The sequence below is a fragment of the Sinohyriopsis cumingii genome, chromosome 19 (assembly GCF_028554795.1).
Source record: "Sinohyriopsis cumingii isolate HCF-2022 chromosome 19, ASM2855479v2, whole genome shotgun sequence".
Lineage (NCBI taxonomy): Eukaryota > Metazoa > Mollusca > Bivalvia > Unionida > Unionidae > Sinohyriopsis > Sinohyriopsis cumingii.
The window spans coordinates 65,793,196-65,819,974 of NC_142979.1; the positions used below are offsets into that span (position 1 = coordinate 65,793,196).

General features: G+C 35.1%; 1 long non-coding RNA gene across 2 annotated transcripts; it reads right to left on the reverse strand.

The window, feature by feature from the left end:
* Positions 1 to 2,072: 2,072 nt before the first annotated feature.
* LOC149775868 (uncharacterized) lies at positions 2,073 to 6,509 on the reverse strand. Of its 2 annotated transcripts, none has more exons than XR_016416525.1 (3): positions 6,171 to 6,509; positions 4,939 to 5,088; positions 2,073 to 2,562 (listed from the first exon to the last, which is right to left on the reverse strand). It is a non-coding gene; the product is annotated as an uncharacterized LOC149775868 (long non-coding RNA). The 2 variants fall into 2 exon arrangements; XR_016416524.1 differs by having other exon boundaries at positions 6,122 to 6,509.
* Between the last annotated feature and the right edge of the window lie 20,270 nt (positions 6,510 to 26,779).

Sequence of the window (26,779 nt, forward strand, 5' to 3'; positions counted from 1 at the left end):
TATTTTAGCATACTGCGTTTGCTGCATGAACGATGTAACATTCCTCTTATCACACACACACACACACACACACACACACACACACACATATATATATATATATATATATATATATATATATATATATATATATATATATATATATATATATATATATATATCCCTACCGTAGTTATAGGTTACTGCATTTGCATGAGAAAATTTGAACGAGTTTTTTCTGAATAATACTATACCGTATATTCATCAATACACAGTAACATTATGAATGCGCACATAGCATCGCCCAGCGACCTTTGAACTTCGTCGCGCGCTTGATATTGGTTTGTCTCGTTTATTTAAAGTTGAAATTTACTGACATTTGTGAATGGATGCATATTGAAATAACTTTTCTAATTGGTCTGTAATGGATGGGTTTTGTTTTTCTGTGGATCCAACTCAATGCTGCTTTCTTCTTGTGATGGACTGGATTTATTTGGTCAATTCCGTACGATGTACATATGATTTGAGCAATTGAAATAACTGCACATGTGTTTCTGTTCTGTCACTGATTATCTGGGATCATAATGTGTGGAAAATATTAATTTTTTAAATTAAAATTATAAAAGAAAAAACAAAATAAAAAAAATATAAAAATAAAGCTGTGGAATATCACATTTATTTCGGTTTGGGTGCGGTTAGGAGAATGTGATTTCAGTTGGAAATAAGGTCGAAATTACAGTACAATTTCGTGATGTGTATCAAGTTCTGGAACCCATGACATGGGTCAAGTCATTCAGAATTGCAGAACCAAGAAAGTATATTTTGAGCAAATTCAAAATGCATAAATGTCAGTATATTTATTGCCATTCTTAGGGGGCAGGGTCCAGTTTTTATGTACAAATTTAATGCCGCAATCAGTGACCTAGTATAAAAAATCATAAAAAATCAAATACACAAGTGAGGTCAAAAAGGTCCATATTTTTAGATACCTATATTAAAACAGAGCATAAGAATAGTATTCACTTGACCAGAGAAGTCAATGGCAGTTCATAGCAGAAGAGGTTTATGCACCCCAACCCCTATTTTATACCTGCATTTTTCACATCCAAATGCCATTTTTGACAGCATGTAGTACTCACAGTGCAAAAGCAAGCCCTTTCCCTGGATGAAACTTTTGAAAAACATTGTCTACTAAATAGTTTGATGCAATTCAGAATAGTTGTCATCCAAGCCGTTTTTGAGATACTCGGCTTGCCTTGAACCCACGTGTCTACTGCTATGGGAGGCTAGCTCTTCTTCCTAGCCAACTATTGGTATTTCACTATCAACATACTGCAGAGCAACTATGGAAGGTGTACATGACTGACATCAATTTCAAGAACAACACAAGCCCAAAAGACCTAGTTCACAAATATATCCATATCTATAAATAGTAAACAATAATAGCTGAAAAAGTCACACCATAGCCTTAAGTTAAGAAATTTGCCAGGGGCCAAATTACGAAACTGGACCCTGCCACCTTAAGGGTTTGGCTCAAAATGGTTTATGTCAAAAGTTGTGTACATATCACATATTTAGACATTATCTAGTACAATGGTATAAAGGAAAACTTTTTGTGCACAAAACTAAAAATGGTATTATGCTTTTAAAAAAGTTACCTCTTTGCGGCAAAAAGCACTGCATTATTTACATTGTGAATTATGACTGACTGCATTTCTTGAAAGATTTCAAATTGTTTGCAACCTACAATGCTCTTGGTCTTTGTTTACCACCATAGCATCAGTACAAAATCAAAATTCCTTTACAATGTTTCATGAATGTCAAGAAGAGATCTGGAAGTTATACATTTTAGGAGGGAATAACAGAAATGCTATGTTAGGTGTCAGTGACAGCAGTGAAAAGTTTCTCTAAACTCTTCTAGCAAACTTAAAGAAATCACACATTTAAGTAAATCATGAACTTTAGAAGTACTCTTAGACTGATATAAAAGAAGTGGTTCCTAACTTTTCATTATCATTCTGGAGATGCTAATAGCAACATCAGTGTTGTGTGAGTGTATATTGGGGGGGGGGTAATCGCAACACAAGTCTAGCTAGTCTGGAAAAGTCAAAGTTTAATCAATTAACATTAGACAATGCTGGAATATTGATATACTGATGTGTAGGACCCTAAAACTTACAAGGAGTGACATATCAAATAAATTCATTGATACATAGCCAATGAAATTGACCATACATATACAAATTACTCAATACAGTTTAACAGAGAAATTTCTTCTCAGACACTAATTTACTTACAACTGACTTTAATGTTTTCTGGAGTTTACAAAATCATAGTAAATAATAAGATAAGGTATAGAACAAATATTTATAGTGGAAAATCCAGTTCAAGGTAAAAAGCATATCACCGGCTTGGCTTTTGATAAGCACGTACCATAAAACAACTGCAGAAGCTAAGTCTGTCCGTCAAAGTCACTCTCTTGTGCACTTAGATCAGAATGACTATCTGGATGAGATTGAAGCTATTGTTTCTTTCAGCATGACTAACCGATTAATCCTAATCTCTCACTATGCAAACTGACACCTGCAAAAAGAAAAGAAACAAGTGATACTGATGTACTTTTAACATTCAGTGAAAACATAAGACTTTCAGAGGAGAAACTGTATGTGCATTGTCAAATGCATGAAGCTGCCACTTAATTTTAAGCTTTTCCCCCTTTGTTAACTGAACCTAGAAATTTCAAGATACATACATAACATTGAAACATTTTCTACTATCACCCAAGTGTGAGATATGAATCTCTTATGTCAACTTCAGAGTGGGGTCATGAAGGTAGAAACTATGTCGGTGTGCTAAAACTTTCATTCTTCTCACCAAAATATACCAAGTAATATGCCATATGCATCATTATTTCTAAGACTATTCCACTGGTGACATTCAATATTCACAACAGTATGTTTATGTATGATTCCTCTGAATTCTATCTGCTCCTGTGGAGTTAAATTACTTTAAAGAATACATGTTGACATGCTATGCAATTGTTTAGGTGTGTCTGTATTGAAATGTGAATAGTATTCATAAAAATAGAGGTGCAAAACCTTGACAGCTACAGAAAGTGCAAGACTATACATTATGGTTACCATTTTGTTCCCATATTTAGTAAGTTATATCCAAAATATGCTACTTTGTCATGATGTAAACAGTCCTCACATGGAGGTACAAAACACAGTTACCTCCCTCTCCAAAGAGCATCACACACAACACTATGTAATATATGGAAAAAGGAAGGAGATATAATAAAGCTAATGCATAAAAATTATTTAAATATACACAAAGAAACAGAAAAGTGTAATAGATGTGGCTGACTGCACCATCAAAAAATGATCAATTTTCCTTAAGGGGGCAGGGTCCAGTTTTTATGTACAAATTTAATGCCGCAATCAGTGACCTAGTATAAAAAATCATAAAAAATCAAATACACAAGTGAGGTCAAAAAGGTCCATATTTTTAGATACCTATATTAAAACAGAGCATAAGAATAGTATTCACTTGACCAGAGAAGTCAATGGCAGTTCATAGCAGAAGAGGTTTATGCACCCCAACCCCTATTTTATACCTGCATTTTTCACATCCAAATGCCATTTTTGACAGCATGTAGTACTCACAGTGCAAACGCAAGCCCTTTCCCTGGATGAAACTTTTGAAAAACATTGTCTACTAAATAGTTTGATGCAATTCAGAATAGTTGTCATCCAAGCCGTTTTTGAGATACTCGGCTTGCCTTGAACCCACGTGTCTACTGCTATGGGAGGCTAGCTCTTCTTCCTAGCCAACTATTGGTATTTCACTATCAACATACTGCAGAGCAACTATGGAAGGTGTACATGACTGACATCAATTTCAAGAACAACACAAGCCCAAAAGACCTAGTTCACAAATATATCCATATCTATAAATAGTAAACAATAATAGCTGAAAAAGTCACACCATAGCCTTAAGTTAAGAAATTTGCCAGGGGCCAAATTACGAAACTGGACCCTGCCACCTTAAGGGTTTGGCTCAAAATGGTTTATGTCAAAAGTTGTGTACATATCACATATTTAGACATTATCTAGTACAATGGTATAAAGGAAAACTTTTTGTGCACAAAACTAAAAATGGTATTATGCTTTTAAAAAAGTTACCTCTTTGCGGCAAAAAGCACTGCATTATTTACATTGTGAATTATGACTGACTGCATTTCTTGAAAGATTTCAAATTGTTTGCAACCTACAATGCTCTTGGTCTTTGTTTACCACCATAGCATCAGTACAAAATCAAAATTCCTTTACAATGTTTCATGAATGTCAAGAAGAGATCTGGAAGTTATACATTTTAGGAGGGAATAACAGAAATGCTATGTTAGGTGTCAGTGACAGCAGTGAAAAGTTTCTCTAAACTCTTCTAGCAAACTTAAAGAAATCACACATTTAAGTAAATCATGAACTTTAGAAGTACTCTTAGACTGATATAAAAGAAGTGGTTCCTAACTTTTCATTATCATTCTGGAGATGCTAATAGCAACATCAGTGTTGTGTGAGTGTATATTGGGGGGGGGGTAATCGCAACACAAGTCTAGCTAGTCTGGAAAAGTCAAAGTTTAATCAATTAACATTAGACAATGCTGGAATATTGATATACTGATGTGTAGGACCCTAAAACTTACAAGGAGTGACATATCAAATAAATTCATTGATACATAGCCAATGAAATTGACCATACATATACAAATTACTCAATACAGTTTAACAGAGAAATTTCTTCTCAGACACTAATTTACTTACAACTGACTTTAATGTTTTCTGGAGTTTACAAAATCATAGTAAATAATAAGATAAGGTATAGAACAAATATTTATAGTGGAAAATCCAGTTCAAGGTAAAAAGCATATCACCGGCTTGGCTTTTGATAAGCACGTACCATAAAACAACTGCAGAAGCTAAGTCTGTCCGTCAAAGTCACTCTCTTGTGCACTTAGATCAGAATGACTATCTGGATGAGATTGAAGCTATTGTTTCTTTCAGCATGACTAACCGATTAATCCTAATCTCTCACTATGCAAACTGACACCTGCAAAAAGAAAAGAAACAAGTGATACTGATGTACTTTTAACATTCAGTGAAAACATAAGACTTTCAGAGGAGAAACTGTATGTGCATTGTCAAATGCATGAAGCTGCCACTTAATTTTAAGCTTTTCCCCCTTTGTTAACTGAACCTAGAAATTTCAAGATACATACATAACATTGAAACATTTTCTACTATCACCCAAGTGTGAGATATGAATCTCTTATGTCAACTTCAGAGTGGGGTCATGAAGGTAGAAACTATGTCGGTGTGCTAAAACTTTCATTCTTCTCACCAAAATATACCAAGTAATATGCCATATGCATCATTATTTCTAAGACTATTCCACTGGTGACATTCAATATTCACAACAGTATGTTTATGTATGATTCCTCTGAATTCTATCTGCTCCTGTGGAGTTAAATTACTTTAAAGAATACATGTTGACATGCTATGCAATTGTTTAGGTGTGTCTGTATTGAAATGTGAATAGTATTCATAAAAATAGAGGTGCAAAACCTTGACAGCTACAGAAAGTGCAAGACTATACATTATGGTTACCATTTTGTTCCCATATTTAGTAAGTTATATCCAAAATATGCTACTTTGTCATGATGTAAACAGTCCTCACATGGAGGTACAAAACACAGTTACCTCCCTCTCCAAAGAGCATCACACACAACACTATGTAATATATGGAAAAAGGAAGGAGATATAATAAAGCTAATGCATAAAAATTATTTAAATATACACAAAGAAACAGAAAAGTGTAATAGATGTGGCTGACTGCACCATCAAAAAATGATCAATTTTCCTTAAGGGGGCAGGGTCCAGTTTTTATGTACAAATTTAATGCCGCAATCAGTGACCTAGTATAAAAAATCATAAAAAATCAAATACACAAGTGAGGTCAAAAAGGTCCATATTTTTAGATACCTATATTAAAACAGAGCATAAGAATAGTATTCACTTGACCAGAGAAGTCAATGGCAGTTCATAGCAGAAGAGGTTTATGCACCCCAACCCCTATTTTATACCTGCATTTTTCACATCCAAATGCCATTTTTGACAGCATGTAGTACTCACAGTGCAAACGCAAGCCCTTTCCCTGGATGAAACTTTTGAAAAACATTGTCTACTAAATAGTTTGATGCAATTCAGAATAGTTGTCATCCAAGCCGTTTTTGAGATACTCGGCTTGCCTTGAACCCACGTGTCTACTGCTATGGGAGGCTAGCTCTTCTTCCTAGCCAACTATTGGTATTTCACTATCAACATACTGCAGAGCAACTATGGAAGGTGTACATGACTGACATCAATTTCAAGAACAACACAAGCCCAAAAGACCTAGTTCACAAATATATCCATATCTATAAATAGTAAACAATAATAGCTGAAAAAGTCACACCATAGCCTTAAGTTAAGAAATTTGCCAGGGGCCAAATTACGAAACTGGACCCTGCCACCATTCTTATTAACAGTTAAAGAAGACATGTGCCCTGTCACTTTCATGTTCTTTCTTGGAGAAACCTCAGCGTGTATGGCTTCTATCGCTAGCGTAACATTGTATCAAAATAGCTATATTGGGAAAATTGCAAAGCAGCTTTTGTGTGACAGTCCATTTACCTTGCGGAAATAAGACTTCTCCGTCGTCTTGGCTGATTGGCTATGATGTTCTTCGTTTCGTTTCAGACCTTTCAGTTTCATTTTTGTTCTCCATTTTAGTGGGTTGACTGACTTGCAGAACGATACGTCTCTGATAGATATGCAATAACACTTAACCTCGTTATGCTTTTCTATACCATTTTTATATACCCTAGTGAGCACTGGTCATAGTCTGAACCATTCTATTTGCGAAACGTTACGATTATTTCTCCTAACAGTTTAAACGGTCAGAATGGTATTTCAGTTATTGCTTCTCTCACATTTATTGTAGACATTGCGAATAATCACTTTCATTTGTTTGCTTATTTAAAGCTTTATTTGTGACTCAGTGAACTAAGCCACCTCGTTAACTTTATCACCTCTACTTTCCAATGGATAAAACAGCTACTACTTAATCTGGTACTTTTGAGTCACCATTATGAATATTTCATATTATATTTCCTCATAATTTGTTCACGGTGAGTCCAAAGCCCTCAACCTTGGCAAAGTAAAGTGTCTGGAGTAAACTAAATATGATTTGGTAGCACCATATGAAACGTGAGCTACTCGTGGGATAAATTACTCTGCCAAAGTCCTGATCATTATGGTGAAATATTGATAATGATGAGAAAACCTGTGGACATACCAACCTACTGTTCTTGTTTTAAATTCATCTGCACTTACTATCAGGTAAAACAGTCACCATATGGTAGTGCCCTAAAAACACAAACATTTGACGTCAGTTAGCATCTGGAACCTAATGAGGTGTGAATTAGGTTTTCGTCCACCTTTAATATGATACAGTGCTTTTTTCCATTTGTGTGATACATTTCATCACCTAACCATAAACGGATACAAATCATGGGAAGTATAAAAAAAAGACAAAATTATAAGGTAGCACACAAAGAAAGAACTTTTCTTCGAAGAAAATAACATGAGGATTGTCAAGATGAGAAAATCAGCTGGGCGTCTCATCTACCGTATGTACTAGCTCAAAGGTTGGGCCCAAGTACAAGCAACATAGGCTTAGAAAATGCAGCTCAGATCTGGGCCTATGCAGTTTGATTCGACTCATGCGTAAGTTTATACCGTGTCAAGCTTTTAACAATAAAGTTCCATTATAAGCAAAAATGGTGATAAGTACAGTTTTAAAACATGCATAACCAGTCTGAAGCAAAAGTGTGAAAATCAGGCTAAGGGAATGTATTTGATTTCCAATAAATTTAATTAACATGGAGTACGGTCAATTCATTCCAGTGATACTGACTTTTTATCAGTCTGTGATTTCCAAGGCTTTCATTTTCTAATATTAAAGTCAGTTTGCAAAGACATGATAATTTACCAGTTTCGCTGGCCACCCTCCCTCCAGTTGTGTCAATGTGGTATTGATTGTTTCGCTCCTGTTCGGATCGACGCATGTCTACATGATGACGTTTGACCCCCACCCCCATACCTAGAAGGAAAAGCGACCTGAAAAGCAGGAATTACTTAATGACATAAGCAAAGCACCAGGTAATTGCAAAGACTCCCTTTCTTTTTATAACCTACATTTAGCATTCGCTGAGATTTGGTTTTGTCTGGAAAGTTATTCATCTAAACGAGGCACCTAAAATATTTAACGGACACCAATGCATATACACAGAACGTGGAAACAAATTTTCATTTTCATGTAATAAAGACAAATTCATTTTCTAATAACAAGTTTTAATATACTATGAAAAGGAGACTTAATTAAATAAAAGGAAATATTTAACTGTCGAATTAATGCTACGATGTGTCTTTCTGTCTGTATGAATTAATGCGTATAAGTGGTACCTGTAATTTCTTGGATTTCTTTAGAAGGTTGATGTTAATGTGTAGGGGTTGCTACTGGTGGTGTGGTATTATGAGGTTATACCTCCTTACCACGTGTCCGGTTTATTTGGCTATCGTTATCTAGATAGTGATTGCCCTCGGTATTGTTGCCCGGATCGAGAAAATATTAAAATAAAGTGTGAAATTATAGATGGAATAAATAGAGGTCTGAGCAGATATATAGAACAGAATGACACCAGCCCCGGTACATGGAAAACAAAAATTTAATCAATTACATAAACAACTGGGATAATACCTTACATTAGGAAGATACACTTCTTTTTGGAATAAATCTTTCACCGAATTTCAAACACAAATATATTTATATAAACAGCCGACCTGTTTTAAATGATAGAATTAGTTCATCATATAATCGAGTGAACGATCGAAGTCATTGCCTTGTACAACTCCATAACCTGCTTATTCCAGTCCACTCCAACTTTACTGTGGTGGTTCCTCCAGGTCCTTTCGCTTTTTCCCTTTTCCGATCTGCCTACTGTCTCGCCTCTTTTCGGCCCTCAAACATTGTGTGGGTAGGTGGATACGTAAGTAGATACTTCAGTGCATACGTCCGTGGAGCTAATTCCCCTTTCAAATAGACAGAGAAGCAACCTAAATATTCTGTCAGTTGTCCTACTGGGAACAGATCATTACTCCCCTCTCGTTATGTCAGATATCGTTCTATCGGAATTCCAACTTACCAAAGGCTGTCTGGTCAAGCTAAACATGGCAGACCATAAACAAACCTAGTTTCACAAGATTAATGTACTTCTTAATGGCTATTTCATTACTGATTCCCGTTAACATTACACGAGACATAACGGTTCCGTTCTCGTCTCAATTACACAAATGAATGAATGAAATTCATTACGTGTGTTAACTACGTTATTTTCGGCGAATACACACATTCATGTCTTTAGCATACATGAAATCATCTAAGATCAGTGAATTCAACGGATTCTCGTAACTCATATCAGCTAAAGTAATGCATGCAATCTTAGAATACCCAATTCCTATACAAACAAGACGACAAATTCAAACAATTCGTCAACTTATATCAAGAAGAACATTGTACGAATTCAGATATCTAAACTCAACACAGTTATACGCATATCAAGAATATTGATCTACGAATTTAAACAAATAAATTCATGCAAATATAAACATTTAAATTCAAGTAAATCATTATCTTGGTATCAACGAACTACATGAAATGGACGCAGATACCTTGTGCTTTCAAGGTTTGTTCGCTTCTACCGCATAAACTGTGTCCGTTAACCTTCCAGACATCCGGACCCTTTGACCATTGTTTAATGAGAGAATGTCTTCCAAATTCAGTCTCGGAGTCCCTTTTATTTTCACTCTTGCAGGAAAATTGCAGACTGACTAGAATTCTCGATTTGGAAATTTAAAACCCAGAAATTCGTGTGGGAAACACGCACCTTCTTTAGGGAAACCAGTCAGGATTAAATATATTAACCGCCTTTTATAACTAGGTGCCCAAAATTGTGGTCAGCATGACTTATATAATTCCAAACAACAGATCTGGAAACACTCAGCTTCTGACAGTTCCGATATAAAATCGAAGGTATCCTTCTCTTTTCAAGTCGTCTAACGGCTAAGTAAACGAAGGCGTAATGAAGAAATCACATCCTCTCCCGACATTAGAAATCATTGCATTTTAGCGATTTAACAAGCTCATGTCTCCATAAATCTAATTAATTGTTCTCTGGCCCCAAGTTAATGTGTTCTTCATAGATCGACAGAAATTTGCATCCTTATAAAAAGCTACTGTATAAGTTTAAACGAGTGCATTGTTTGCCTTTCTTAAGAATGGAAATTTTTCATTAAAAATTGCAATTTTTGTCTAAATTTACTTTTTTGTTGTATCTTAGTATCCACCGTACAGAAGATAAAATTTATAAAATAATGGGGGTATATCTAAGATATATAGAAGGATAGAACAGCTGCTTTTTGTCAATGTTTGGGGGTCATTCCATGAGTCATTGTAAATTCATTTTTCACATCTCTAGAATGTCCGGTCTAGGTATAAAAATGATGAGCTCGTATCTTTTGCGTGGCGGGATGGGGTGGGGGATCGAAGAATGACATTGATGGTTAGATATTATTTGACTTACTACTTTTTTTTTTACAAGTATAATAATCTACTGGCTCAAATAGATTTACGATAATTTATCACGAAATGGGAAAGGAGCCATCTATAGAAATGATACAGGTTGAATTGTATTCGTTTTATCAAAAAGAAAAGCTCAAAACCTAATAAAATTGTATTTTAAGATATGGTATCACATATACAAGTAAGTATATCAAACATAATCAGAATTATTTTATTTAGCAATTATGAACAAGCATGAACATCATAAAAAATGGTACCCAAAGTAGTTTAAAAATGAAAAGTTCTATCCATTTGAATTTGTTTATGTTATATGTTGCCAAACTTGCCATTGAGTTTGTATTAACGTCTGACTTAATAGCTTTTGTAATGCACGTGTTTGATTCTCACCGACATCCGGCGATAGCTTAATCTATACTCATGAATAAAAGATAAATAGTTCGTAAGAACTCTTGTTCCAGTAACCTTTGAACTGGTCTCTGATAGTCGACCTATATAACATCCCATATCACGGTGGACTGATGATGAGAATCAAGTTAATAATATGATATTCGTGTGATAAAAGACATTGTTAAATTATTGTATAGAAAAGCGTTATTCGCACAGATAGGGTTACCGAAGATAAAATTCGAGTATAGATTATTTTAAAAGACATATCACTCCTGCTTTTGGAAAATACCCTTTGCTATTTTGCATTCCACAGAGTGTTGGTCAAACTAATTTAATAAATAGTAATTCTGGTGGCAACTGCTCAAACTATTTATAGCCGGGCCTCAGTTTCTCCAACATAAAACTTAAATTAAGTATAGACTATAGACATTTGATTGATTGATTTATGTTTATCTATAGCAAACATCCTGATTTGTAAAAATATATTTGTCAGATATATCTTGATCAATATCAGCTTGACTGTGCTTTAAAACCGTAATAAATATTGTTTATGCTGAGTATGTTTACGGGAGTACTTAGACGAATGTCAGAATATTTTCCTTCAACAAGTGCAGATGACGTGGGAAAATTTTTACTTTATAAAATGAATCATCGTAATAAATATATTTACAAAGAGTTAACCTGATTAGACAGCGACAAATTTTAGTGTACAAACGACATGCCACCCAGAAAACCAGTCTCGTCATAGACCATTTCCGGTATGTATATAAAGGACTCAGTGAATTTAAATCACGTGGAATAGAAGTAAATAGTGAGTAAATTAGCCATCTTCTATCATCAATATAAAAGTTACAAAGTATTTCTTACCCATATTGTTGATGTTGCATAATTTGCAGTAAAACCGGTTAGAAAGATAATGAGTAGACTTTCATCTAATGTCACAATCCATAAAATTCCACTCAAAAGAGAGAAACAGCATCCTCCTCAGCTTTATATATATATATATATATATATATATATATATATATATATATATATATATATATATATATATATATATATATATATATATATATATACATTGTTTAGCCATTGTACGTTTTGTTCTTAATGTATTAAGTTTAAGATAAATGATTATGAATTGCAAAGGAGAGTCTTTGGAGCCTCGTACATTCAAAATGTAATTGTCACAAGCTGGACTATAGTAGGGGTCTTTATTCACTCAGGCCATACATTGGTAGAACAATAAGTACCTGTCAACTGGTCCTTTGATGGAATAATTTTCAAAACAGTGAATAAACTGTGCTGTCATTTTCGTTTGATGACTATCATTGGAGCGATCAGTTGAATGGTGTTTGAGGTGAGGTTGCTCACAGTTTGTCTAAGGATATTGTCTAAACTTAGGATGCAATAAGTGTCCATCCCAAACAGCAAAATATTTTATCGCCTGTTCAGACTTTAATTAGATACAATATCTGTCCATCCCAAACAACAGAGCATTTAATCACATGACCATAAAACTCAGACAAATCACGATAGAAACAGATAAGATGTCTATATCAAAAGATAATAGTATGTGCTAGGATTCAGAAAAAGGAGTCGATTAAACAAAAATATATGCAAGGGTCCAGCTAGAGACCGGTATCGGTAAGCCAAGAATTCCATACACTATTTTTTTTATAACGTTCATATTTACGTGCTCTTTGATAAGAGACCGCTCCGGTAGCCTAAGTGGCCAGAGCGTCAGACTCGGATGCGGGAGGTCGCGGGTTCGAACACCGGCCGAGTCATATCAACGACTTATAAAAAATGTTACTAACAGATGCCTCGCTTGGCGCTCCGCAGTAATAGGTTAGTGTTAGGACTGGATCGGCATGATGTTACTATAATGTGATTCGATGGAACATCATGCTACATGTCTGCGGCCCGATGCCCCAGTGCTTGACAACACTATAAACTGCCACTCTGCAGACATCGTCGCGATATTACTGATTTTTGTATATAAAAGTGACGTTAAAAATCCAAATCACACAACCACTCTTTGATTAGACACTATGATAATTAATTACGTATTTGGAACATCAATATAATGCATGTAAACAAAGTTCGAAAGCAAAAGTGTTTTGAAATGCACAAGTTGGGGATTATCATTTTTCTCATTTTACGAGTATCTCAGGCGCCAAGGCATACCTTAAGTTGTTTGTTTCCTTATCTTATTTTTACCAGCATCGCAGAAGTGAGGGAATACAGTAATTATCTTGTATGTGGCTCTCTCCTTTTGGCAATTTATGATATCCCTTTTTGTCTTTTCAGACAACTATATAAATGTTTGTACTAATATATGAATAATTGTCCCTTTATGCGAATTATCTGTATTCACAATTTCTTTTCCTTCTTGCCGTATATTATGACAATATGTATCGTATGATATTTTTTTTAGAGAAAACACACACAAAAAAGAAAAAAAGTAAAGGAAAAAGAAATTTTTGTCTATAGTTATAACCTTTATTATTTGTAATTTTACTTAGTTTATATAGGTAGCCAATAGGGATGTAATGTAACCCCACTCCTACTAAGTAGCGTCTCTCTCTCTCTCTCTCTCTCTAGCATGACTTGATCTAAAACCTTATTATAGTTTGACTTGATCTTAAACTTTCTTTTAGTCTGACTTGATCTAAAACCTTTTTATAGCTTGACTTGATCTAAAACCTTATATTTTGAGTTTATCTAAAACCTTATATTTTATTTTTTATCTCAAACCTTATATTTTGATTTTATCTAAAACCTTATATTTTGATTTTATCTAAAACCTTATATTTTGAGTTTATCTAAAACCTTATATTTTGAGTTTATCTAAAACCTTATATTTTGATTTTATTTAAAACCTTATATTTTGATTTTATCTAAAACCTTATATTTTGAGTTTATCTAAAACCTTATATTTTATTTTTTATCTAAAACTTATATTTTGATTTTATCTAAAACCTTATATTTTGATTTTTATCTAAAACCTTATATTTTGATTTTATCTAAAACTTTATATTTTGAGTTTATCTAAAACCTTATATTTTATTTTTTATCTAAAACCTTATATTTTCATTTTTATCTAAAACCTTATATTTTGATTTTATCTAAAACCTTATATTTTGATTTTTATCTAAAACCTTATATTTTGATTTTATCTAAAACCTTATATTTTGATTTTATCTAAGACATTCTTATAGTTTAATTTTATTTAAAACATTCTTAAGGTTTGATTTTGATCAAAAACTTTCTTAAATTTAATCTCTCCATCTTTAGTAAAATTGCGTGCAATCATTTGCATGTTGTATCATTTTACGCTCATCCATTAATTTGGTATTTAATGCCCTAAATATATTTGTTATTATTTCTTTTAGTACTTAATACTTCAATGGCCATGATATACAATAACAGAGACAGGGAGCTACACTGTCTAACTGATCCATATGTTTTAAAGCTCTTGTTTCTCGCTCGATTTATCTGAACTACCAAGGATATGATTGTATATAGCATTTTCAACCACTGGAAAAGTTAAAACCAAGCCCATAATTTCGTTGGATTGCATATATACGGCTATGTTCTATTCGGTCAAATGCTTTTTTGGTAATACAGTATCATTGCTTCTTTCACCCCTGTGGTTTCTATAGAATCAGTAACAGTTTGTATCGTTAACATGTTATTTGCAATTTTTCTTCCCTTTCACCCACAGTTCTGGTTAGTATCTTATCCATGCACAGTTTGAGTCAATTTGCTAAAATCCTACTCGAGATCTTGTAGTCCGTATTAAAAAAGAATGGACAGTCTATTATTTTAGTACTTCTATTACTACTTTTTATTTATATTCTAATGTAATAACCCCTTTTTTATTTGCTTTGTTAATTCTTTATGTACAAAAATATTATTGTAAATAAATTAAAAAATCGGAATTAGTTGATTTTGCAATTTAATATAAAAGTTGGACGACAATCCGAGTGACCCCGATGACTATTTTGTTTAACAGTCCTCTACACATTTTAGTCTCAGCTGCTAAAATGAAATTATCGCATCGTGTGGTACAAAAAAAACCCATGCTAATTTAACGTGTGGCAGAGCTAAGAGTTAACACATATTGTTTTTTTTTTTGTGATTCACAAGATGAAATATATCCGATATTTACTCAAGAAAAGAAAATGTTCTTTTTATTATACACCGGACAAGATTAAACTAAATGTAACGTCGCCCTCTTGGAAAGAGGAGTGGTTAATTCGATTTGGCTGGCGTAATCCAGAGGATGACCTCCCTATATATTATAGCCCGGCGGGAGTGAAAGAAGAATGGAATTTCAACAGAGAACTGATCAAGAATACTGGGAAGAAAATAAACAATACGAGCCCACTTTGACAAGAAAATAACAAATTTAATCAGAACAAATTAATACCGGCAATTCAAATTCAAGTTAGATTATATAAGTGGAGCCCACTTTGACAAGAAAATAACAAATTTAATCAGAACAAATTAATACCGGTAATTCAAATTCAAGTTAGATTATATAAGTGGAATTTAACAGGTATGTCAAATTTGGATTTATTAAATCATCATAACGAGAGTCGAAAAGAGCGCAATGTCCACGATTGATTGCATCACCTTCATACACTTTGGCCGTATATCAACGTCTCCTAGTTCAACCTTCATAACTTTATGTTCTGCCCCTTCATGAACTTCCTGGTCCTTTTATTCTGGCATCGTCCTTCCTTTTTTCTTTTCCCCGTACTCCTGTCTTGGACTGTCTCGTCCTTCTCTTAGAAAGCTGTTTCTTAAAGGACAAATTTACCCCATAATACTGTATACCTACTATTTAAATGTACATACAATTCCCTTAAAGTTATTCAGAGCCTGTGGCTATCCACACACCGCGTAAATTCTGCCTTAGTACGGTAGGACATTGACCTCGCTTTCCAGCGGCAAGTCTTAAATTACGACGTGAACGACTGTTAAGTATTACCGTATTATTTTACATATGCTACTACATGTTCAATTACTATTGCATGAAATTCAAAAGAAATGTAACTCACGGTATTCCTTAACTACAAGATTATCCAAGCATTGCAAAATCAGATATAATTAGGTAATTATCGTTAACTCACGATGATCTGTATCGTTCTAACAACAAAGTAAGTTATTTCATATAACCATATGAAATCCTACACATATAAATATTTGGATCGCATGCAATCAATTCTACCAATGAACTAATAACTGTATAATTAAAAGGTAAATTGCATAACAATTCTAGCAACAACACTTTCCATGAAATTGAATAAAATAAATTGCATAATAACTATAGCATCAAATATTTCCATGAAATTGAGTAAAGCAAGTTGCAAAACAACTTTAACATCAACACATTTCCATGAATTGAACAAGCGATCAAATAATAGAATATTACGTGAAACTAAAATTGCGTACCTCGTCGCTGTTTTTCTTTCAGGACATGGACGTCCTAGCACTAAACATGCCTTTCTTTTTACACGACGACCAACTGGTCCCTTGTTTTGTTTCACGAGGAAAGCACTAATCTTAGGCTTCCACGAAGTAGAGACAAAGTTTCCTCTTCTAGGAAATTTCCAGACTAAAATATTTACATTAGAGTCGTCACTTTAAAGTCCTCTATTAGAACCTTGCTCTATCTGCTGTTCCCTGTAGAGTTTGTTTAACAACAATTTATCACAACACAGTAACTTAGAAAACGTCTGGGGTGTATGGACAATTTATCCCAGCGCGACAGACTGTTCGACTGAGTAGCTTGTTTACCGTATCAACCAGACAGGTTCGCAGATGTCGAAACACCCTGCATGGTCCCAAGATGTTAGCTTTCATTCGCAGTCAGTGAATTGCTTTTCATAAAGCTTCAAAAGATAATAGCGTGTCTAGGTTGTTGTTTATGAAGCTGAAACGTTTCTTGTATTCATAATGCTACGCCTGCATTCAATTTGTCCAGGTTGATGCATCATGCACAAATAGGATGCCCGTCTATTCCTTTTTGAAATTTCTATAATTCACAGTATGCTAAGCTGGTGAGGTCAAGCCTCGTTATCGCAAGCTTGTTCGGAATGTAACTCAGGTCCGAGTTCTGAGGCATATTAATTTGGCCACAGCTTGACTCATGATACTTCTGTTTTTCGAATTGGTTCGTTTTACTAGCCTGCTTTACTAGATTGCTATATTCCACTGAGGTAAATGCCGAGTTCTATTAAATCGAAACTTTCCTATAAGATAAGAGATATTTTACAAAAGAATTTTTTTCTCTTAAATATGACAGATATAATAATTTCATTTCGGCATGTTAATATTAGGAAATAAAATTTGCACTTTTACAAAAAAGGAAAATGTAGTTATTTGACCCCTTAATTTTGAACAATAAGCCAAAGCCTATTTTTGTCCTGCCAAATTAACTTATGAAATGGCGGAGAAGAAAAAAAAAACTTATAACAAAAGTTGCTAATAGGAAAGTATACTTTTGAGTATCCAATCCGATGTTAAGGTGTTAGGTCTCAACTAGAATTTCGGGTTTATAAAGCTTTCATACCATGGGGTCAAAACGTACGCAAGTGAAACAGAATGATAATTCTCTTTTTTTCGACCGCTCCTGTGTCCTAAAGCGGTTAGAGCTTCCGGCCAAATCATATCAAAGACTAATAAAAATGGTACTAACAGCAGAGGTTGTTGTTAGGACTGGTCGGTCTGGTGTCAGGATAATGTGACTGGGTGGGACGTGATGCCATATGCTTGCGTCATGATGGACATGTGCTAGATATCACTATAAACTGCCACAATGCAGAAATCGTAGCGATACGACTCAAACTGGTAAAGCTACATTAAAAATGCAAATCACACACACACGCGTTTTTCCTAGTCAAGATCATTTTCTTTATAACACTGTCTTTCGACTGAGATGTGGGTATCTCTTTAGACAAGAAAATACACCTTGTGGTTTGTTATTCGGTTCACTCCTTTAATGAGTTTCATACCTTTTTTCAAGGAGATAAATAAGGTTTGAATTATGTCGATGCTGATATCCAGGTATCACCTCAATGAGAGAGAGAGAGAGAGAGAGAGAGAGAGAGAGAGATTTTAGAGTAGCTTTAACAATTTTCCAGTCATATCGCTACGATGTCTGCAGTGTGGCAGTTTAAAGTGATGCCTAGCACTGGGGCATCATGCCGCACACATGTCGCATGATGTCCCACCCAGTCACATTATCCTGACATCAGGCCGACCAGTCCTAACACTACCCTCTTAATGATGTGCGCCTAGCGAAGCAGCTGTTAGTATCATGTTTAGAAGCCTTTGATATGACTCGGCCGCGGTTCGATCCCACGAGAGAGAGAGAGAGAGAGAGAGAGAGAGAGAGAGTTCAGTAAAAACAATTTATATACGATTTTATTAACGCTGCCAATATTTGCCAAGTCCACAAAATCAATTGCAGCGTTGCCTTAAAAAAAATACATCACTTTTAGCCATATCAACCTCAAAACTTAAGTGACTATTTATCCAAGACTATACACTCGCTATTTAGTCCTTTTATTTCTTCTAGATAATCGTATGACACAGATTACAGATGGTCGAGGTTCAAATGGTTAATTAATCGAAAATTCACAACGAAAAAGTCTGTAGACGAAGATAATTCAAGTAATGGACGTCTTCCCTGCCACAAAAGTGTCTCAATTAACAGGCCTACCTCAAAACCTTTTACAAATGGCTATAAACTACGAGAATCTTCGAGATTAGGATTTTTCCGGTGTCGTGGTACTTATTGGCTCTGACATATTGTTTGGCATCTACTTCAATGGCACAGCTGCAGGCCATCTTAACAAGACCTGAGTTTGGATTGGGAGTTTGTGATGCTAAACTCAATCACCGAGTACATGCTGTATATCCATCTCACTTTTGTATGGTATATTCAAATCTTAATCTCGATTTGGCTACGGCTTTAAAAAAAAATAGAGATTTGACGTCGGCTTAAGAAAAAAAAAAAAGAGATAAGGAACTTTTGACAACCTAGTTCGACTCGAAGGGTAAATTCCATCGTTTGGATTAAAATCGAGATTTAATCACAGATCTGACAGGAACCGACGACATTTGTTGTTCTGCCAGCCTTTGGAATTTCCAATCCACTTATTTCAGTAACCTACCAGATAAGGAATTGCACGTTGTTTTAGGAAGAGTCACCGTTAAATTCGACATGTTCCGAATGGCGTTTTAACTTTCATAAACGTGAAGCTGTAAATTGATTGGTGACTTGAAAGGTTAACTTTATTTATAAAACCGGAGTTATGTTGGAGAACTATATTTTAATCCGATAGATCCGATAGAAATTCCATTTGTTAGATTTTCGTTTCTTGCGTATGTCGGATTGTTCGAATGTGTGACAGGAACAGTCTTAGCAAAAGTGGGGCCCGATTTGGATTATTTTGGCGGGGCCCCATGGATTTACGCGCGGGATCCGTGTGAGCACGACTTTTGGAAATAAACTTTTAAACAAGTTTTATAGGATATTGAACTGAACATTTTCTTCCATCGCTTTAAATGTACTTATATATATATATATATATATATATATATATATATATATATATATATATATATATATATATATATATATATATATATATATATTATTATTATTATTATTATTAACTGTGAGCGCGGGGGTCGATTGGGCCAAATCGGTCCTATCAGCCTAAGGCTGTGTGCAACATAAAACTGTGAAACAAGTCCACACTTGTCTAAAAACTAACAAACACACTTGTTATAATAACTTTTTTGTGAGATGCAATGGTATTAATACTGCGGAAGCGAAGGCGTCGTCAAGAATTTTAAGACCCCATGTTAAAGTGTCGAAAGAAACATGCCTTCGACATCAGTTTATGAACGTGAGGAAGACATAACTACATGTTTAATTTTGCACCGTACATACTAGCTTACAATTCAATACAAATTTGCAATCAACATATTCCCTGATATATCGTCGTATAATAACCCCGTAGATCAGGGTCTATGTTGTTTGTTTTTCTAATTACTTCAAACAAACTGCATTAGACCCAGATTTGTCAGTACATGATGCAACGGCAGATATAGGTATGTGCGCTTTACAGATGGACTCGACTTACAATCGAATATAGACGGCACCTTAACCCCATTGTAATTCCTGAACCTCCTCATCTTAACAACGTTCACATACGAGACGTCACATTTAGATATTATTAACTTTTATGTTTATATCCTGATATCATAGAAGTGCCTGTCTCGTCTGCGTAAGCATAAAGGTACGCGACAATCATAACGACATTGACAGACTAGGCATCGAGTTCTACGGATCACTTGCTAATAATTACAAGCCGGTATTTAACATGGATTTGACTCAGTGATGTGAGTATACATTGATAGATATTATGAAATAGTGAGAGTAGACGAAGATTTAAGTATTATTGTTAAAATTACATAAACATGTCTGATAAGAATGGGAACTTTAAAGTGAAATCACATTTCTCTTGAATTTGAGATATCTTTAAATTAGATGCGAAAAATGAATGTTTGAGAAAATGTTCGAAATTGTTTGTCAGCAGTACTACTGAAAAAGTCGATGCGACTTCATCTGGAATAGAAGTTGAAACCATACTCCCGACAATGACTATTGGCTGACTTGTAATTTATAATCTTCAACATCATCTAAATCAAAAGGTTTGCAAAGTCTGAAAACATATATAAATAGGAAGTACAATCATTAGAAAAGCTTAAATAAGAAACTTCTTTGACATTAAAATATACACTGTTTGTCTCTTCATGCTTCATGATTACACAAAAACGTACACGTGATTTTGTATAATTCGACTGTAGAGTCTTATAACACATTTTAACTACAGGCATTCGAGTAGAAAATACCCGTTAAAATGTAAAAAATGGAATACATTTTTGAGTATTCAGAATTAAGATAATTCAATAAAGTAGTTCTGAAATGTGCTTATTAAGCGATGAAACAGATTTCTTCCTATTTGTATAACGTCATACCTCGTTACAATACCAATTCATCTGATAGCTGTAATTTTACTTGATACCTCGGTACAATACCAATTCATCTGATCGCTGTAAATTTACTTGATATCCCGGTACAATACCAATTCATCTGATCGCTGTAATTTTACTTGATACCTTGGTACAATATCAATTCATCTGATACCTGTAATTTTACTTGATACCTCGGTACAGTATCAATTCATCTGATTTCTGTAATTTTACTTGATACCTCGGTACAATAACAATTCATCTGATAGCTGTAATTTTGCCGGATACCTCGGTACAATACCAATTCATCTGATAGCTGTAAATTTACTTGATATCCCGGTACAATACCAATTCATCTGATAGCTGTACATTTACTTGATACCTCGGTATAGTACCAATTCATCTGATAGCTGTAAATTTACTTGATACCTCGGTACAATACCAATTCATCTGATAGCTGTAATTTTACTTCATACCTCGGTACAATACCAGTTCATCTCATAGCTGTAATTTTACTTGATACCTTGGTACAATAACAATTCATCTGATAGCTGTAATTTTACTTGATACCTCGGTACAATACCAATTCATCTGATTTCTGTAATTTTACTCGATACCTCGGTACAATACCAAAATTCATCTGATAGCTGTAATTTAACTTGATACCTCTCTACAATACCAATTCATCTGATAGCTGTACATTTACTTTAAATCTCGGTACAATACCAATTCATCTGATAGCTGTAAATTTACTTGATACCTCGGTACAATACCAATTCATCTGGTAGCTGTAATTTTACGTGATACCTCGGTACAATAGCAATTCATCTGATAGCTGTAATTTTACTTGATGCCTTGGTACAATGTCAATTCATCTGATTTCTGTAATTTTACTTGATACCTCGGTACAATACCAGAATTCATCTGATAGCTGTAATTTTACTGATACCTCGGTACAATACCAAAATTAATCTGATAGCTGTAATTTAACTTGATACCTCTGTACAATACCAATTCATCTGATAGCTGTACATTTACTTTATACCTCGGTACAATACCAATTCATCTGATAGCTGTAAATTTACATGATACCTCGGTACAATACCAAAATTCATCTGATAGCTGTAATTTAACTTCATACCTCGGTACAATATCAATTCATCTGAATAGCTGTAATTTTACTTGATACCTCGGTACAATATCAATTCATCTGATTTCTGTAATTTTACTTGATACCTCGGTACAATGCCAAAATTCATCTGATAGCTGTAATTTTACTTGATACCTCGGTACAATACCAATTCATCTGATAGCTGTAATTTAAATCGATATCTCGGTACAATACGTAATGGCCGGGTGGTCTAAAGCGCTTTCCGTCACGGATCACTGCCATCTCACCTCTGTCTGCGTCGGTTCGAGTCTCGGGCTCGGTCAATGTGGTTATGCGAGAAAGCTTGCCGGTAGCTTCTCGTGGGTCGGTGGTTCTTTCCTGGATTTTCCCGGGTTCTTCGTCCACCATTAATACTGGCCGCCATGTATAGCCGATCTTGCGCTGAAAAATGGCGTTGAACCCTATAACAACAAAAACAACTTCATACCACGGTACATAAATTTACTTCATACCTCGGTACAATATCAAAATTCATCTGATAGCTGTAATTTTACTTGATACTTCGGTACAGTATTAATGCATCTGATAGCTGTAATTTTACTTGATACCTCAGTAAAATACCAATTCATCTGATAGCTGTAAATTTAAACTGTTAGCTCTTAGTCTTGTTACACGCCCTCAGTTACGTCTTTAAATGGTGACAACTTATTTGTTCCACTTTCCATTACAGCCATATATTTTTAGGCGTAACGCTAAATGTGTACTGCATGCGCTACGTATGGGCCAACAGAATTGACATGTTACGACAACACAAATCAGCACGTGCATGATGTTAATCTTTGGATTTCTGGGGGACTGAATGACGCACATATCGATATTTTATTCAGATATTCAATCATGATCAGTCGATTTTCAAGGGGTGACGTCATCGACGAGCAATTAAATGATGTTGCTAAACTGGGTCAGACAACCAATGATTTTACAACGTATTGCATACATGCATTTCTTCAAGCTGAACATTCCGATCACACTAGGATTCCTACGGGTGACAAGACAGACAAGATTTAACACGGGTTGAAAAGTTTATTACATATCTGATATATAAAAAAAAATAGTATGAATATAGCGTATGATGTTATTATATGTTGCTTAACAGGATTATAAAATTCTGTGAACACAATCTTAAAAAATCCTGCAAATAGTTTTTGAGTCGTACGTTACATGTATTCGTTAATTGATTATATTTATAAATATTAATCCTGAAAGTGTAAAACTGATGTAGACTCTTTAGTCTTCCATCATGAAAATAAAAACATTATAGAAGATAGTGATATTCATCCCCTTTTTCTCGTGAGACTGACAGAACGTGCAATATTTCATGAGACTGACAGAACGTGCAATATCTTTCGTTATAGGAAAGTTAGCTCCTCAAACAGTTTCCACAGGGAAACCTACGATTTGTTGTACTAAACTTAGTTAAGTTATTAAATATATTTTTGGGTAATGAGAAACAGATCTTTCCCAAATCCAAATTAGTTTTAAATAAACTGTAAATAAGACCTTTACATGACGTGTTAAATTCAGCGACTCAAGCATGTAAATATTGATGTTTTAGTCGTTATTCTACCAAATTTGTTAACCATTTAACTGACAGAAAACAGAGATTTAACATAAGTACCTTAACCCAACATCACGTAATATAGATTTACTTCAAGTAACCATTTTATTTTCATAGGAATTATCATCAAAGTGTTTGTATAAGAGATAATACATATGATGAGATACGTTTTTCTTCGTGACCATTAACCAATCCAGCCCAATAGTTTATCATGCGACTTCTAATGTTGATAATTAAGGGGAAAGGACCAAGTTCGCCGCATACCATATACAGAGGAGAGCATTTTTAGACATTTAATAAACTTGTGAGAAATAAAGATGAGTTTTTTCGACTATATCAGATCTCACAAATCCCCATATTTACAAGCATGTTGCAATTGACAAAAATATGCTAACATAAATTGTACATACGGTTTTTAAATAAAAATGCCTATCTTTATTAACTATGGACACGAGATTAGTCAGGCCATTGGAGAACTTAACATTCCTGTGAAATATAAGGCAAAAGTGCTTGTATTCATCTCCAGTATTAATATCGGCATTGGTTGTCTTAATTTTGTACGCATGTTTCATTTTTGAACCATATACGATGCCATTATTTTTCCTTACACACAACGAAACTTCAGTTGTTGCTCAGAATGATTCCAAGCTACAGATAATCCAACCCAGTTGGAGGATCATGGTTCCATTTCCGAGTCAATCAAAACAGCTCGAAACTATATTTCACACTACCTTTACACGTGCACTTCCTCCATACTGCTTTGACAACCATAACTCAATGCATCTAAAAATAATGAATGACTCCTTCCAATTATTCCGTGATAAAAAAAAAACAACAACAAACAAACAAACAATCCGTCAGGAATATCTCAGAGTGAAAGGCACATACAAAGCCTAGAAATTAGGTCATGAACTACTTAGCTGGGTACTAACCCGGAAGCATTGTATCCTGGCCTGACCCCAGTAACAGGTGTTGGTAGTAAAAGCTGAAAGGGTGAGTTGGCTTAGCAGCAGGGGGGGCGAATCGGACATTTTGTCCAATCGTTATTTTGCTTAATTATTACTTTCTGCAACTCAACGATCTAGTGTCGTCAGCGCCTGGTAAAAAAAAAACGACGACGTCGTTGGGGGATCGTCGCGTCGTCATTTGGTTTAATTAACACCTTCTGCGCGTCGATCCCCAGCGTCGTCAGCGTCCGGTAAGCACATCGACGACCGCGTCGATGTCATTGCCCCCTCTGCTGCTAAGTGGTTATTTACAATGAAAATTATTTACAACTAACCGAATATTTGGTCAAGTCCGATACGATATCGTGTCCGAGGATCATGTAAATTTATCGTTATGAATCCATGTGGGGTCGACTGAGCATGACTAAAAAAGTTTCGAAAAACATTAAAGTCCATGTCACCGCCGCACCATGTCTGCCAAATATTTCGTAGCGTGTGTGTATCAACGCCGTTGAATACAGCAAGAATATTGCAGTTATCTCTGATTACTTTTGGAATCTGAGTGTATCGTTGAGTGACATATATCACGTCAGTGTTTTTATGCCTGCCTCTGGAAAATATCCTAGCTGGGTTCTTTTGATTGTCTAACATAACATCATCGTACACGACTAGATTGTTAACGTCGCCATCAATATCATCAATACCCGGTGCATCATTGATATCCGTAATAAACTCAATAACATTCTTTTTAGCGATCGCTGATGCATTCTCGTTGAAATCTTTCAACACCTCGTAGCATCGTTGATCATCTACGCTAGGAGCAACCAAATACAACTTATCCCACTTCATCCATCTCATTATTAAATTGAGTAACAATTGCGTCTTGCCGGATCCAGATGGTCCGATGATAATCATCCGGATCGAGTTTGGTAACGCTGCAACATGCTTAACTGGTTCTCTTGTTTTAGTCGCCGAAAAATCAATTATATTCATATCTCTATACATAAATTATGGATCTATATTGTGTGAAGTGTAGAGTGCGTACTGGCACAAATGATATGACAACCGTTACGACAAGAAATAACAGATCGGCGCTTACTGGTAAGTGTGTACAATGCGGTACAAAGAAATTTAGATTTATTTCTATTAGACCCGGAGATGTTTTAAAAAAAAGCGAGGAGGTGACATCGCAGCCAAATTGGCAAAACTCCCCGGAACACCGTGGGCAAAGTATCCAGGAGAAAAACACCTCCCAGGATATAACTACTGTGGCCCCGGAACACGATTAGATATTAGACTCGATGATCAAAATCAGCCCAAACCCGGTGAGTATCCAATAAACGCTATCGATAAGGCGTGTCATGCTCATGATGTTGCTTACAAAAGTAGCGATCTGCAACAGCGTCATATCGCGGATGTAAAATTAATTCACGCGCTAAATGCTATTCCTGATAAATCCATCAAAGAAAAATTGGCCTCATGGTTGGTAAAATCGGCTATGAAAGGTAAATTAATGATTGGCGCTGGTAATTAATAACAATCATCCAAGAAAAACGATGGAATCCATCTATTATTCTCCGAGAGGATACTGGAAGGGGAAGGCCGCAATTGGTAAACTCGCAAGCGCTGCAAAGGTAACAAAGACCACTGCGGCTAATTGGTTATCCAAACAGGCTATATGGCAAATCTATCTACCACCGCCTAAACAAATCAACTTCTCGCGCTTTGATGTCAGCGTACCTAATGAAGTTCATCAGGCTGATATACTATTTTTGCCGCATGACAACGGTTACAAATACGCGCTAACCGTAGTTGATGTTGCGAGTCGATACAAACAAGCGGAGCCGTTAAAAACAAAGTCGGCAACTGAAGTAGCCGCTGCGTTTGAAAGAATTTATCGAAGAGGCCCTCTGCGCTGGCCAAATCTATTACAAG